The following is a 13,941-nucleotide window of genomic DNA, read 5'->3' as shown; positions in this document are numbered from 1 at the left end:
GCTCTTGAACTCAATCCCTTCATTGATGAAATCTAACGCACCATGTTCCTTCTTAACAACTTTATCCACCTGGGTGGCACCTTTCAGGGAACTGTGAACTTGAACCTCAATATCCTTCTGCTCCTCTACACGGCCAGGAATCATTCCTTTCACCCTGTTTTCTGCTTTCAAGTTTGTCCTTCCAAAATGAATCACCTGCCACTTTTCAGGGTTGAACTCCATCTGGCACTTCTCAGCCCAGCTTTGAATCCTATCAAAGCCCCTTTTTAACCTAGAACAGTACACCACACTGTCCATAATGCGAACCACCTTCATATAATCCATAAACTTGCTAAACCACCCTTCCACCCCTTCTTACAAATCATTTACAAAGGTCACAAACTGAAGACGACCCAGAACAGATCCCTGTAGTAACACTCATAACTGCACACCATGTTGAATATTTTCCATCCACTACCACACTTTGTCTTGTAAGGATCAGCCAATTCTGGATCCAATCTGCCATATTTCCCCCGTCCCATGCCTCCTTACCCTCTGCATGAGCCTACCATGGGGAATCTTATCAAATGCCTTACTTAAATCCAAGCATACCACATCCACTGCTGTACTTTCATCCACGTGTTTGGTCACCTCTTCAATGAGTTCAATAAGTTTTGTGAGGCATGATCTACTCCTCACAAATCCATGATGACTATCACAAATCAAACTGTGCCTTTCCAAGTGATCATAAATCCTATCTCTCAGAGTGCTTTCCAATAATTTGCTCAAAACTGAAATAAGATTAACTGGCTTGTAATTTCCGGGGTTATCTCTATTCCCTTTATTGAACAAGGGAATCATGTTTGCCTCTTTCTAATCTTCTGGCACTATAACTCTGGACATTGATGACAAAAATATCATCACCGAAGGCCCCACGATCTCTTCCCTCATTAACCATAAAATCTTTGGATAAATCTTATCAGGCCCAGGGGACTTATCTATCTTCACATTTCTCAAAATTCCTTGCACGTTTTCATAACTAACGCAGGCCACCTCTTGCCTACCAGCCTGTTTCACACGGTCCTCCTTTACAACTAGGTCCCTCTCAGTTGTGAATACTGAAGAAAAGTATTCACTGAGGACCTCTCCTATCTTCTGAGCCTCTGTGCACAAATTCCCTTTACAATCCTTGATCGGCCCTACCCTTTCTCTGGTCATTCTCTTCATCCTCAAGCACGAGTCAAAAGTTGTGGGGTTTTCCTTGATTCTATCTGCCAAGGTTTTCTCATGCCCCCAATAGCTCTCCTAAGCCCTTTCTTCAGCTCCTTCCTGGATAACTTGTGTCCTTCTGGAGCCTTTTCCGTTCCTTGTTTCCTAAACCTTATTTCAGCATCCTTCATCCTCTTAACCAGTCATTCGACCTTTCTTGAGAACCAAGGCTCCCACACTTGACCGGATCTTCCCTGCTTGCTAGGGACAAATAAACTGAGCACACGCAGTGTGCATTTCTTGAACAATCTCCACATTTCTATATTGCTCTTCCCTGACAGCATCTGTTCCCAATTTATATTACCTAGTTGTTGCCTGACAGAATTGCAATTATCTTTCCCCCAATTATAAATGTTACCCTGTTCTGTGTATCTATCCTTTTTCATGACTATTGTAAGAATAACAGAGTTATGATCGTCACCACCAAAATGCTCTCTAGCAACATTCCCACGTTAGAAATCGTGATTTTTTTTTCTGTAAGAATTAAAGCCTGTGTATTACATAAATGAAAAGAGAGTGCAGGGCTTAGTGATACAATGTGTACTGAAGAGTTCACTCTAACCTGGTCAAACATTGGAAGTGTTACTCCCGCTTCTTGGTGGTGCAGTGGCTCCGTGGTTAGCAATGCTGCCTCACAGCCAAAGGGCCACAAGTTCGATTCCACCCTTGGAGAGTGTCAGTGTAGAGTTTGTACATTTTCTCTTTTTTGTGCGTGGGTTTCCTCTGGGTTTCTTCCATAGTCCGAAGATGTGCAGCTGAGTTAGTTTGTTCAAGGTAAATTGCCAAAAGTGTCCAAGGATGCGAAGGCTAGGTGGATGAGCCACGGGAAAATGCAGGGTTATAGTGATAGGGTAGAGGTATATGTGGGTTGCGCTTCAGAGAGGCAGTGTGGACTCGATGGGCCAAATGGCCTGCTTTCACATTGTAGGGATGTCATGATTGTACACTTACCTGATGTTCCCAGATGCCCCATTGCTGTCAGTACACAAGGGAGATGTTGATGTTGTTCGTTTTAATTGGTGAGTAGAAAAGTGATTTGAACGATGTATCAAGGAAGTGGCCTTTATCCAAGATGCCATCCTACGCGGAGACCTGAAGTTACTGGGAATGGTTGCCTGCTTCTGAATGAAGAGACTGTGGCTGTTTCAACAGTGGGTATTCACTGACATGATGCGCTATAAACAGTCACACTGTAAGATTAGTGACGTGAAGGTTTGGAGGACGAATCACAAAAAATCAAATAAAAAACAAAGGCATTGCCAGATCTGCTGAAGTCCTTAATTATATCGCATTCTCCAATCCACATCATGGAACCAGCCCAGATACCATCAACCAAGATGAGGTGCCTATTCAGCACAGTGCACTGTGCAGGCTAAGCTAGTGTAATGCCCGAAACAGCCCAGCAATCTGTCCAGAATGGGACACTGCACAGCCCTCACCTGTCACATAGATATCAGTCCAGCACGGGGACCTGTGCAAACCACACAAGTGCCTTGCTCTGTAAACCTGGTCTAGGTGCTTGTCCACATGCAAACCACACAAGTGCATGAGAATATGTTCAGCTTTTCGAATTGTGCAGACCACAATTACATTCATCCATAAACCTGGAGTAGATATCTGTCCAGCACATGAGGCTGTGAAGTGAACACCACTGAAATGATCTGTAAGCCTGGAGCAGTTGTCCTCCCAGCATGTAGATCTGTACAGACCACCGCAGTGCTATGCTTGGCAACGCTGTGTTAAATCACAGCCAAGCATGGGGAAACTTGCGTATCTCCAATGTGCCATAACAAGGGGTGCCATGGGTATGGAAATCAGTGCCAGAGAGAGATAGTTGGGAATCATTTTAAGTACCAACAAATGGGAGGAGTTTGGGATATATAGACAGAGAGGGAATAACTAAGAGATAGTATCAAAGAAGGTGTTCACAGGATCCCGAATGCTGAAATGCATACATTTCAACAGGATCTTGTAATGTAGGCCAGTATTTCAAGAATGGTGCGTGAGTAGGATATTGCTGTGTGTTCAGAGGAAGGAGAGTGTTTTGCTGAGAATTTCTTCTGTAACTGTGTAACTGGGGGTTCAGTCAGCAGATTCTTTAAATCAATGAAATGAATCCAACAATAATTTGTCTCAATGTCCGTCTCCTTGAATGGGAGAGAAGGATTTTCACGGTGAGGCTGAGCTAGTATTCTGGTGCTGTCTTATTGAACTCATTTCATTCACGAACTACTGCACTCCGTAGCATTCCTCTCATTCAATACCAGTCTGATTCTCCCACCCATCATGGCTGGTAATAGCTCACATCACCTGGATGGCCCAGGTAATCCAAGATCCCTGATGCAGGTGCCATCTTTAAAAGTCCAATGGGCATACAGTTTTACCTTTCTCAGTTTGGTGTTTCTCTGAGCAGAATGCCGCAAACCTGACAGATAAGGGACAATTGCACCACGATTTGACGATAGGGGCACGGTGGTCCTGGTGAATGGTCTAGCATAGAAAAGGACGATTCTCTCCCCAGTGGTGGCCATATCACAAGATCCACTAAGCATGCCCTGAGGTCACCAGCCAGCTCAGTGCCGGAACTGTTGTCTGAAGAAATGTCCAGCAATACAGGACAAACATCGATAACCTTTCCGACTCTGTCCAGATAAGTGTCACTGCATTCCCTCTGCTCCCTCATACTCCCTGTATATTTGTTTCGGTACCTACCCCCGAACAAGGCTCATGCTCCACCACTCTCACTATTGACAGCAGTACCTTCTGTATTTTTCTCTCAATCTGCGTCTCTGACTCTCGCCTCCACTATCCCCCTACACTGAAAACATTGCATGGATTCAACACTGTCGACTGGCTCACTCGAGTCACTTCACCATTTCCTCACACCAATACCATCTCTAACAGCAGTGCCGCCCACTTTCACCCTCACTATCTCCCTTCCTTTCTCTCATTCCAGCAGTAACAGCCTGGAATATGACAAAAGGGCCAGGCTGTGTGGTGGAGTGCCCAACATCTGCTGCCTCACTTCCCGACCCCCACCCAGAACACCCCGCCTTGTTGAGAGAGCTCTGGTGTGAGCCAGATAGAACTGGGACAATGGGTGTGGAGATTCTGAAATATCCATGTCCTACCAACCGAGTAAGGAGCAATGATCAGTGAAGGACAATTCTCAGTTTGAACCCACTCAGTTCCATTTCCACCTGGCACAGCTTAGAAACCGTGCCCCTGATGCCATCTCCCTTTTATATCGAGCCGGTACAAATGGAAACCCCACGGTCTCGGTGGGCTGGAGGGTGGGCTCACGACACATCGTCTCCACCAACCCCAGGGAAGGGAGCACGGAGTCTCCCTCCTACACCTCCTCCTTCAGGCAACTCAGATACTGAAACTAACCTGTAATATTTTTACTAGTCTCCCTACTTGTCCTTATATCTTCAATAATCAAGCATTGAAAATCTCACAGAGTCACAGTCCCCATGGAACAACTGAAATACTGTCACACTCACTGGAGTGAGCAAGTGAAATACTGAGATAGTCCTAACCAGTGAAGCAAATAATGAAATGCTGTCAACGGAACAATAAAAACTCCTGACACACAGCAGACAGAGCGAATGAAATATTGACAAACCACAAAGCAAGATAAATCCTGATCAGCTCCCCTTTTCTTGTGTTTGTATTGTGTGTGTGTGTGTGTGTGTGTGTGTGTGTGTATGTGCATCTGTGTGTCTCTGTGTGGGGCAGGTCTCACAGTTTCTGTGATGTTTGATGTGATGCAATGCCTACCTCTGCTGGCCTCCATATGCCATTGCACAGGCAGTGACAAAGGATGAAAATGATCAGGGAATTGTTGGGAGAGGGAGAGGGGGAGGACAGCATCTCACAAGAGCATCCAAACTGATTCACTTACATATCTAAATTTATTTTAAACGTTATAACTCTATCAACTTTCATTACTTTCCCTGCAAATCCATTCCATACACGATTCCACACACAAGCCACTCGCTGTGTAAAATAATTGCCCCTCAAGTTTTTTTTTTAAATGTTCATGAAACCTTTGAAGAGCAGGTGTGCATGCTGGAATGGATAGAGATAGAGGAAGCTGATGTGCTGAAAATTTTGTCAAACATTAAGATTGACAAGTCGCCAGGCCCGGACCAGATTTGTCCTCGGCTTCTTTGGGAAGTGAGAAATGCAATTGCTTTGCCACTTGCGAAGATCTTTGCATCCTTGCTCTCCACTGGAGTCGTACCTGAGGACTGGAGAGCGGCAAATGTAATTCCTCTCTTCAAGAAAGGAAATAGGGAAATCCACGGCAATTACAGACCAGTAAGTCTCACGTCTGTCGTCTGCAAGGTGTTAGAAAGGATTCTGAGGGATAGGATTTATGACCATCTGGAAGAGCATGGCTTGATCAAATGCAGTCAACACGGCTTTGTGAGGGGCAGGTCATGCCTCACAAACCTTATCAAGTTCTTTGAGGATGTGACTAGAAAAGTTGATGAGGGTTGAGCTGTGGATGTGGTGTATATGGACTTCAGTGAGGCATTTGATAAGGTTGTCCATGGTAGGCTCATTCAGAAGGTCAGGAGGAATGGGATACAGGGGAACTTAGCTGTCAGGAGACAGAATTGGCTGGCCAACAGAAGACAGCGAGTGGTAGTAGAAGGAAAATATTCTGCCTGGAAGTCAGTGGTGAGTGGGGTTACACAGGGCTCTGTCCTTGGGCCTCTACTGTTTGTAATTTTTAGTAATGACTTGGATGAGGGGATTGAAGGATGGGTCAGCAAGTTTGCAGACAACACAAAGATCGGAGGTGTCGTTGACTGTATAGAGGGCTGTTGTAGGCTGCAGCAGGACATTGACAGGATGCAGAGATGGGCTGAGAGGTGGCAGATGGAATTCAACTTGGATAAATGCGAGGTGATGCATTTTGGAAGGTCGAATTTGAAAGCTGAGCACAGGATTAAGGATAGGATTCTTGGCAGTGTGGAGGAACAGAGAGATCTTCGTGTGCAGATACATAGATCCCTTAAAATGGCCACCCAAGTGGACAGGGTTATTAAGAAAGCATATGGTGTTTTGGCTTTCATTAACAGGGGGATTGAGTTGAAGAGTCATGAGATCTTGTTGCAGCTCTATAAAACTTTGGTTAGACTGCACTTCGAATACTGCATCCAGTTCTGGTCGCCCTATTATAGGAAAGATGTGGATGCTTTGGAGAAGGTTCAGAGGAGGTTTACCAGGATGCTGCCTGGACTGGAGGGCTTATCTTATGAAGAGAGGTTGACTGAGCTAGGTCCCTTTTCATTGGAGAAAAGGAGGAGGAGAGGGGACCTAATTGAGGTATACAAGATAATGAGAGTCATTGATAGAGTTGATAGCCAGAGACTATTTCCCAGGGCAGAAATGGCTAGCATGAGGGGTCATAGTTTTAAGCTGTATGGAGGAACGTATAGAGGGGATGTCAGAGGCGAGTTCTTTACACGGAGAGTTGTGAGAGCATGGAATGCATTGCCAGCAGCAGTTGTGGAAGCAAGGTCATTGGGGTCATTTAAGAGACTGCTGGACATGCATATGGTCACAGAAATTTGAGGGTGCATACATGAGGTTCAATGGTCGGCACAACATTGTGGGCTGAAGGGCCTGTTCTGTGCTATACTGTTATATGTTCTATGTTCTATGTTCACTCTTCTAACCTTAAAATATCCCCATAAGATTGAAATCCTCCACCTTAGGGAAAAGACCATCGGATATTCAACTTATCGGTACGCCTCACGATTTATAGAGCTGGACGAATTCACCCCTCAACATCCCATATTCCAGTGGGAAAAAATGCCCCTGCCTATCGAGCTTCACCATATAACTCAAACCATCCATTCTCAGCAACAGAGATGGTCGGAACTGTAGATTCTGGAAAATCTGAGAATGCAAGCTGTAGAGCTGGATGAAAACAGTAGGCCAAGCAGCATCAGAGGAGCAGGAAGACTGACATTTTGGGCCTAGATCCTTTTTCAGAAATGAAGGGTCTAGGCCCGAGACGTCAGCCTTCCTGCTCCTCTGATGCTGCTTGGCCTGCTTTGTTCATCCAGTATTCGCAGCAACATCCTGGTAAGCCTCTGCCGAACCCTCTCCAGCTTAATGACACCCTTCCTAAAACAGTGCGGCCAGAACAGGACACAGTACTCCAGAGGATTCCTCACTGACATCCTCTACAATTTGAACATGACGTCCCCACTCCTCAACTCAAAGGTCTGAACAATGAAGGCCATGTACAAATGCCTTCTTAACAACCCTGTCTGTATGTGACACACACATCAAAGAATTATACCTGATGGCCTAGTCTCTGTTCTGCATCACTATCAAAGGCTCCACTTTTAATTGTTTCAGTCCTGCCCTTGTTTCATTTACCGAAGTGCAATAACTTGCATTTGTGCAGATTATTCACCATCTGCCACATGACATTCCAGTGAGTGATGATCCCTCCACCCACACTACCCCTTCAGTTGTGAAAAACCCTCCTCTCTCCAGATGGCCTACAAACTCTGGCCTTAGTTTTCCCAAAGACCCTGAGCTTGGTTTGCCTTGTGGATGCTGGAGGAGAAGGGTGGAAGATTGCAGACCAGCCAGTGGTGAGCGAACGCTACAATATAATGTGCTGCCTTAGAGTATTTAGTGGTTTTATGAAGAGGGCAGCCACACCTCAAAGTTGGTAAATAGTGATCTACAATATGGTCTTTTGGGGCTTTAAATTATGATCTTTCAATGTCACTGGTGTTCGGTAATAATATCTATTCGAGATACTTAACAATTCAGAATGTGTCTGCAGGATTTCTTTCCCCAGCATTGGCACCACAGACAATCATCATTTAAGCTGGAAATCATTGGCAAACATTTAAATTGGTTAGTCGTTTCCATTGATGGCAAACCACAACATCCTATAGTTGAAGCAAATACTTTGCATTTGTTGAGCATTAAAACATGTTCTCTTTGTAAATCAGTGAAGTTAACCAGAATTTAATGAACCTAAACTCAGCTGAAAGCTAGCATGTAAAATGTGACCCAAAATCGGGACATGTGTAGGTCTTGTGCAGTGGATAGCATGCATGCCTCTGAGACAGAACTCTGGATTCAAGTCCAATCTGTGAACTAGTGGTAACGCACCTAGGTCTGGGCCAGAAGTTCTGGATTCAAGTCCTACCTGTTGCAGAGCTGTGTGACAGCACGTCAGAAGAGCTTGATGAGAAAACACACAGGGGAATAATGTTGCAGATATAAGGGCTATTGCAGTGTAGTGGTCGTGTCTCTACCTCAGAGCCAAAAGGCCGAGATTCAAAACCGACAGAGGGATTTCATAATATGTCTGGGCAAGTTGATTGAAATTATTTTAGAATTGTGACTTGACCCAGAAGGAAGAGGTACCATCATTGAGTTTCAGAATTGGCCCAGGATGTCAGAAAGCACAGTCATTTGTGTCGATTGGAGCCAAATTTGCACTTTGTAGATGTTTATAAAATCATGAAGGGCATTGATAGTGTGAATAGTCAATGTCTTTTTTTCCCAAGATAGAAAAGTCTTAAAGTAAACGGCATAGGTTTAAGGTGAGAAGGGAAAGATTAAAAAAATGTATGGAATGAACTGCCAGACGAAGTGGTGGAGGCTGGTTAAAACAACATTTTAAAGGGATCTGGATGGGTACATGAACTGCAAGAGTTTATAGGAATATAGGCTAAATGCTGGCAAATGGACCTAGATTAGTTTCGGGTTTCTGGTCAGGATGAACATGTTAGACCGCAGGGTTTGATTCCATGCTACACTTCTTTATGATTCCTTCATCCAATTGTTCAAGATCTCTTTGTAATAATAGATAACCTTCTTCCCTGCCTACTGTTCCAAAGATCTCGGTGTTGTCCGTAAACTTGTGAATCATGCCTTATATAATTTTTATCTAAATCATTTATTTAAATGACAAACAAAATTAGATCCAACGCTCATCCCTGTGGATCACTGCAGGTCACAGTCTTCCAGTCTGAGAAAGCAACACTCCAAGACCACTCAGTCTCCTGCCATTAAGCAAACTTACACGAAAACGCACAGAAACACGCACATGCACGCAGATAAAAAGAAACACAGACACAGTCTTGTCTTTAAGATAGAGATAAATAAGTTTTGATTAACAACGATTTCAAGGGTTACCGTGAGAAAACAGGAGAATTGTTTTGAGAAACATGTCAGGCATGATCGAGCAACACAGTGACTCATTGGGATAAATGGCTTAATTCTGCTTCAGTTTCTGATGCTCAATGGTCTTAAGGCATCAGAAATATTTTCCCAAGAGAACAGTAGACACTGAGAATGATGAATACTTTACTGAACGGATTTGATCAGAATGTAGGATAGGTTTGAGGGACTGGGTCATCAACTTCTATTCCTATTTATTGTTCTCTTTAAAGAGGAAGTAACTTGCATTGTGGTTACTGCACTTTAAGGAGTCTGTAACTGGAAAGAAAATGCAGATCTTGTTGCTACAGAGGGATTTGTGTGTCTTGGTACAAAAATCACAAAGCTAGTCTGAAGATGCTGCAAGTAATTTCAAAAGTAAATGGAATGGTGCTGTTTCTTGCAAAGGGTGTCAGGTATGATCTTAGGGATGTTTTACTGCATCTGCCCAGGGCACTGCTAAGACCATATCTGATACACGGTGTGTAATTATGATGCCCTAAACTTAAAATAAACATAGAGATAGTAGGGCCTTTGAAACTTTTCAAAGATGTTTGTCTTTACTCGGTACTGGGCTGAGGGCATTATGTTCTGAAGGAATAATAGTTTAAGGCCTGAGAATGTGAAGTCTTATTGGTCTTCTAAGGCCTTGAGGAGAGCGTAGCTTGTGAATTATTGATGGCTATTTCCACTTGTATGGGAAAATAGAAATGAGGAATAAGCTAATGAATAAAACAGATTCTGACTGGACCTGAAACATTAACTCTGATTTCTCTTCATAGATGCTGTAGGCCTGCTGATTTATTTCGCGTGTAATTCCTTTATTTACTTAAGAATAAACACATTCATTTCAATGCAGGTATTGTGAAATCATTTTTTAAAATTAGTCAGTTAACTGTAAACATATCTTTCAATTATTTGTTGCTAAGGAAATGGCTTTGTGTATGACAGCAGCATGATGCACGTACGTGGAACATGGAATGTGATGGAAACATATAGATCAGGTAATGTTCAAGGAGCTCTCACATGGCACAGATTGGGTGTCTGCTAATATTGTTGTGTAATTCAATTCATCAGGAAAAAGATGTAACCTGTCCAAAAAATCAACAGCCTACTGGTATCTGTCTCTTTCCTTGTTCCTCAACAAGCAATGTTGTGAGCTGAAAGCGAGTCAGTTATCTTTACTACTCATGGGCGATTCCTGATGAGGATTTATTGGAATTGCCCACTGCCTGTAGCAAAGGGAATTCAGCCAAATTTAACTGTTCCAGGAAGTAATCCCATTGCCAACAACTTGTCTGAGTAGAATAACTTCAGAAGTGAAAGAACGTTCAGGGCAACCTGTGGTTTGTTTCTTTTTATCATGAGTTCAACTATTATGTGGATGGAATTTTTTCAAGGTATGTGTGTGTGTGTGTGTGTGTGTGTGTGTGTGTGTGTGTGTGTGTGTGTGTGTGTGTGTGTGTATGTGTGTATAACTGTGTCAGTATTCTTAGAAAGGGAAAATGCCAATGTACATATTTGAATATCCAATGTTTGCCATTCAGTAATTTTGTTTTGGCCGTAAACATGTTATTTCAGTAGGCTGAAGAAACCTGCCTATATCATTGGCCACATCACCAACCTGATTACATTTAAAATTTGCTGTGACCAGTGGAGGAATTGGCTAGAAAAGGAAACAGTGACCCAACAAGCCAGGAAACTGTATACCAGCAAACCTGACATGAGTGGTGCTGAGTCGTTAAGTGAATTCTGAGGGATAGGATTTCCATACATTTGTAAAGGGGAATAGCCAACATAGCTTCGTGCAGTGGAAATCATGCCTCATGAACTTCATTGAGTATTTTGAAGAGATGATAAAGAATATTGATAAAGACAGTGTGGGAAATGTCGAATATGAACTATTATGAACTTCAGCAAGGCATTTGATAAGGTTCTGAATGGTTGATAGATCAGGCACATGGGATCCAGGGGAGCTACTAATTGACTTCAAAATTGGCTTGAGCAAAGAGGATTGTTTTCCAGACTGCAAGCTATGAGCAGCGGTGTGCCACAAGGATCAGTGCTGAATTCACAGTTTTTGATTATTTATATAAAGGATTTGGTTGTGATAATCAGAGGCATTGTTCATATCGTTAGAATGTTTGATTACATCAAAGAAGTGCTGTGGTGGCCAGTGATGAAGATTATTTCAGAGCAGCGTGGAACATTGATCAGATGGGCCAACGAGTGGCAGATGGGGTTTGATTTCAATAAATGAGAGGTTCTGTAATTTGTGAGGTAAAGCAGGACAGGACTTTTACATTTAATGGCAAGGCCCTCAGAAGTGGTCTCCAGAGAAGAGACTGTGGTTTGCAGGTGCACAGTTCATTGAATGCAGAGTAGCAGGGAGATAGAATAGTGAAGAACATGTTTGCCATGCTTGCCGTAGTCAGTCAGATCGTGGAGTATTGGAGTTGGGATGGTATGTTGCACCTGTCTAGGACATTGGCGAGGCCACTTTAAGTTTACTGCGTGCATTGGCTCTGCTAAAGGACGAATGTTATTAAGTTTGAGAGCGTTCAGAAAAAAAGATTCACAAGCATGTTCTGGGATGGGAGTGCTTCAGCCAAAAGGAGAGGCTGAATAGGTTGAGCAGTTTTCCCATTGGGGTGTCGGAGGCTGAGGGGTGACATTACAGAGGTATATGAAATGATGAGGGGCATGGATTGTATGAATTGCCAAGGTCTGTGTCTGAGGATAGGGGAGTCCATAAATAAAGTGCATATATTGAAAGTGAGAGGAGAAAGACTTAGAAGTGACATTAGGGGCTAAATTTTCATGCAAAGAGTGGTGTATGAAGTCAGACAGAAGTAGCGAAGATGGGTGCAATTGCACAATTAAAAAGGGTCTGGACTGGTACATGAGTAGGCAGGGTTTAGAGGGATATGGACAAAATACTGGCATCAGAATGCACCGCTGATCAGCATGGGCACGTTGGCCTGTTTCTGTGCTGAATAACTTTCTGATTCTATAAGATGAATGAGAAGAAATCCTGAAAGGACATTTGGAGTGGGGGAAATCCCCAGAAGTCTGTCGTGCCTTTCTGATGACATGTATTCGGAGCTAAATTATTGAAATAGTTGACAAATGCTAATCAAAACACAATTTATTTAAACACTGTCGTGAAATTACTACCAAAGAAAGAGGAATTTATAATAACCTAACTCTGCCGGAAAACAGAACAACAAAATAGTTACAACAACTATTACTAGTTGACTGTTCCAACATAGTAACACCCCGAAAGCACACACATTGGAGAAGAAAAATAAAATTCAATTAGAGGTTCTAACATGCAGTCTCCAAACCAGGGAGACAAATAAAGAAAATCATACACAGAAAATTCAGCAGCCGTGAGGTATTCACTGAAGCTTCCAACTCTGTTGATGCAACTGTAAACCCAAAACACAGAAATTCTAACATACGAGAGCTCAACACACTCACTCAGGCTGCATAAAATAAAACAAGGGCTCGCAAGCTGTTTCGTCAGGCGGTCTTTACTGGACAGCTTTGTGCCTCTCATTCAATCTCGCTCTTGAAAGAAACCAGGACAAAACAATCTCTTAAAATTACAGCATTGTTCCACTAGTTTGCACATCGAGCTGTTACACAGGAACCCGGGGAAGCTTGGCACTTGGTCCAGCTGTGCAGCCCCTTGAGTCACTGACATATGAACAGGAGGAGGCCATTCAACCACTACAGTCACTTACATGGAAACAGAGTGAGGTAACTGACGCTCCAACATGACAAGCAAATGGAGCAGGGGCTGCACAGATAGTCTGCTTCATGCTGTTCCCCATGTGTCTATTGCTTGTGGTACACATGTGGTACTTTAAAGTGTTTCCTAGCCGTGAGGTGGGAAGCCTAATGTTTTGTGCAAAATCTCAAGGTGGCATCCACTGACGAGATAGATTTGTGTTCTCTCTGGAGATCATAATTTGGTAGGAATGGCTAATCATTTCAGAAGGAGGTTATTATGGCTGATGTCGACATTGTGAACAACATGATGTTCAGTGAACGGTCACACATTAAAGTGGGGATAGGTTAATCAGAGCCTGCACTTCTCTCTGAATTGAGATGGGGCTCCATGTTATTCTCCATGCAAAATTTAAATGTATTTACTTGGGTAAAGTATGGAATTTCTCAACCTACCAGTATTTTTTGGACATAAGTGTTCAAAGTCAACCCTCAATTTTAATGCAATTATCTCTTATTGTCTATCAGCGCTACAGATTAAACACTCAGTTTCTTCACTCTCTCCTCATGGTACCATCATCTCAGGGATTAGACTGGTGATACCCATTTGTACGTGTCTGTGGCAAAGAGTTCTTTCATTACAAAAGAGATCAAACCTGTACACAATGCCCCTAAATCCACTCTCATCAAGGCTCAACAAGTGCAGAAAGATGACTTTATTCCTGCACTTGAATCATCTCA

This window comes from Stegostoma tigrinum, chromosome 8 (genome assembly GCF_030684315.1).
Source record: "Stegostoma tigrinum isolate sSteTig4 chromosome 8, sSteTig4.hap1, whole genome shotgun sequence".
Lineage (NCBI taxonomy): Eukaryota > Metazoa > Chordata > Chondrichthyes > Orectolobiformes > Stegostomatidae > Stegostoma > Stegostoma tigrinum.
Note: the sequence above shows the minus strand (reverse complement) of the source record.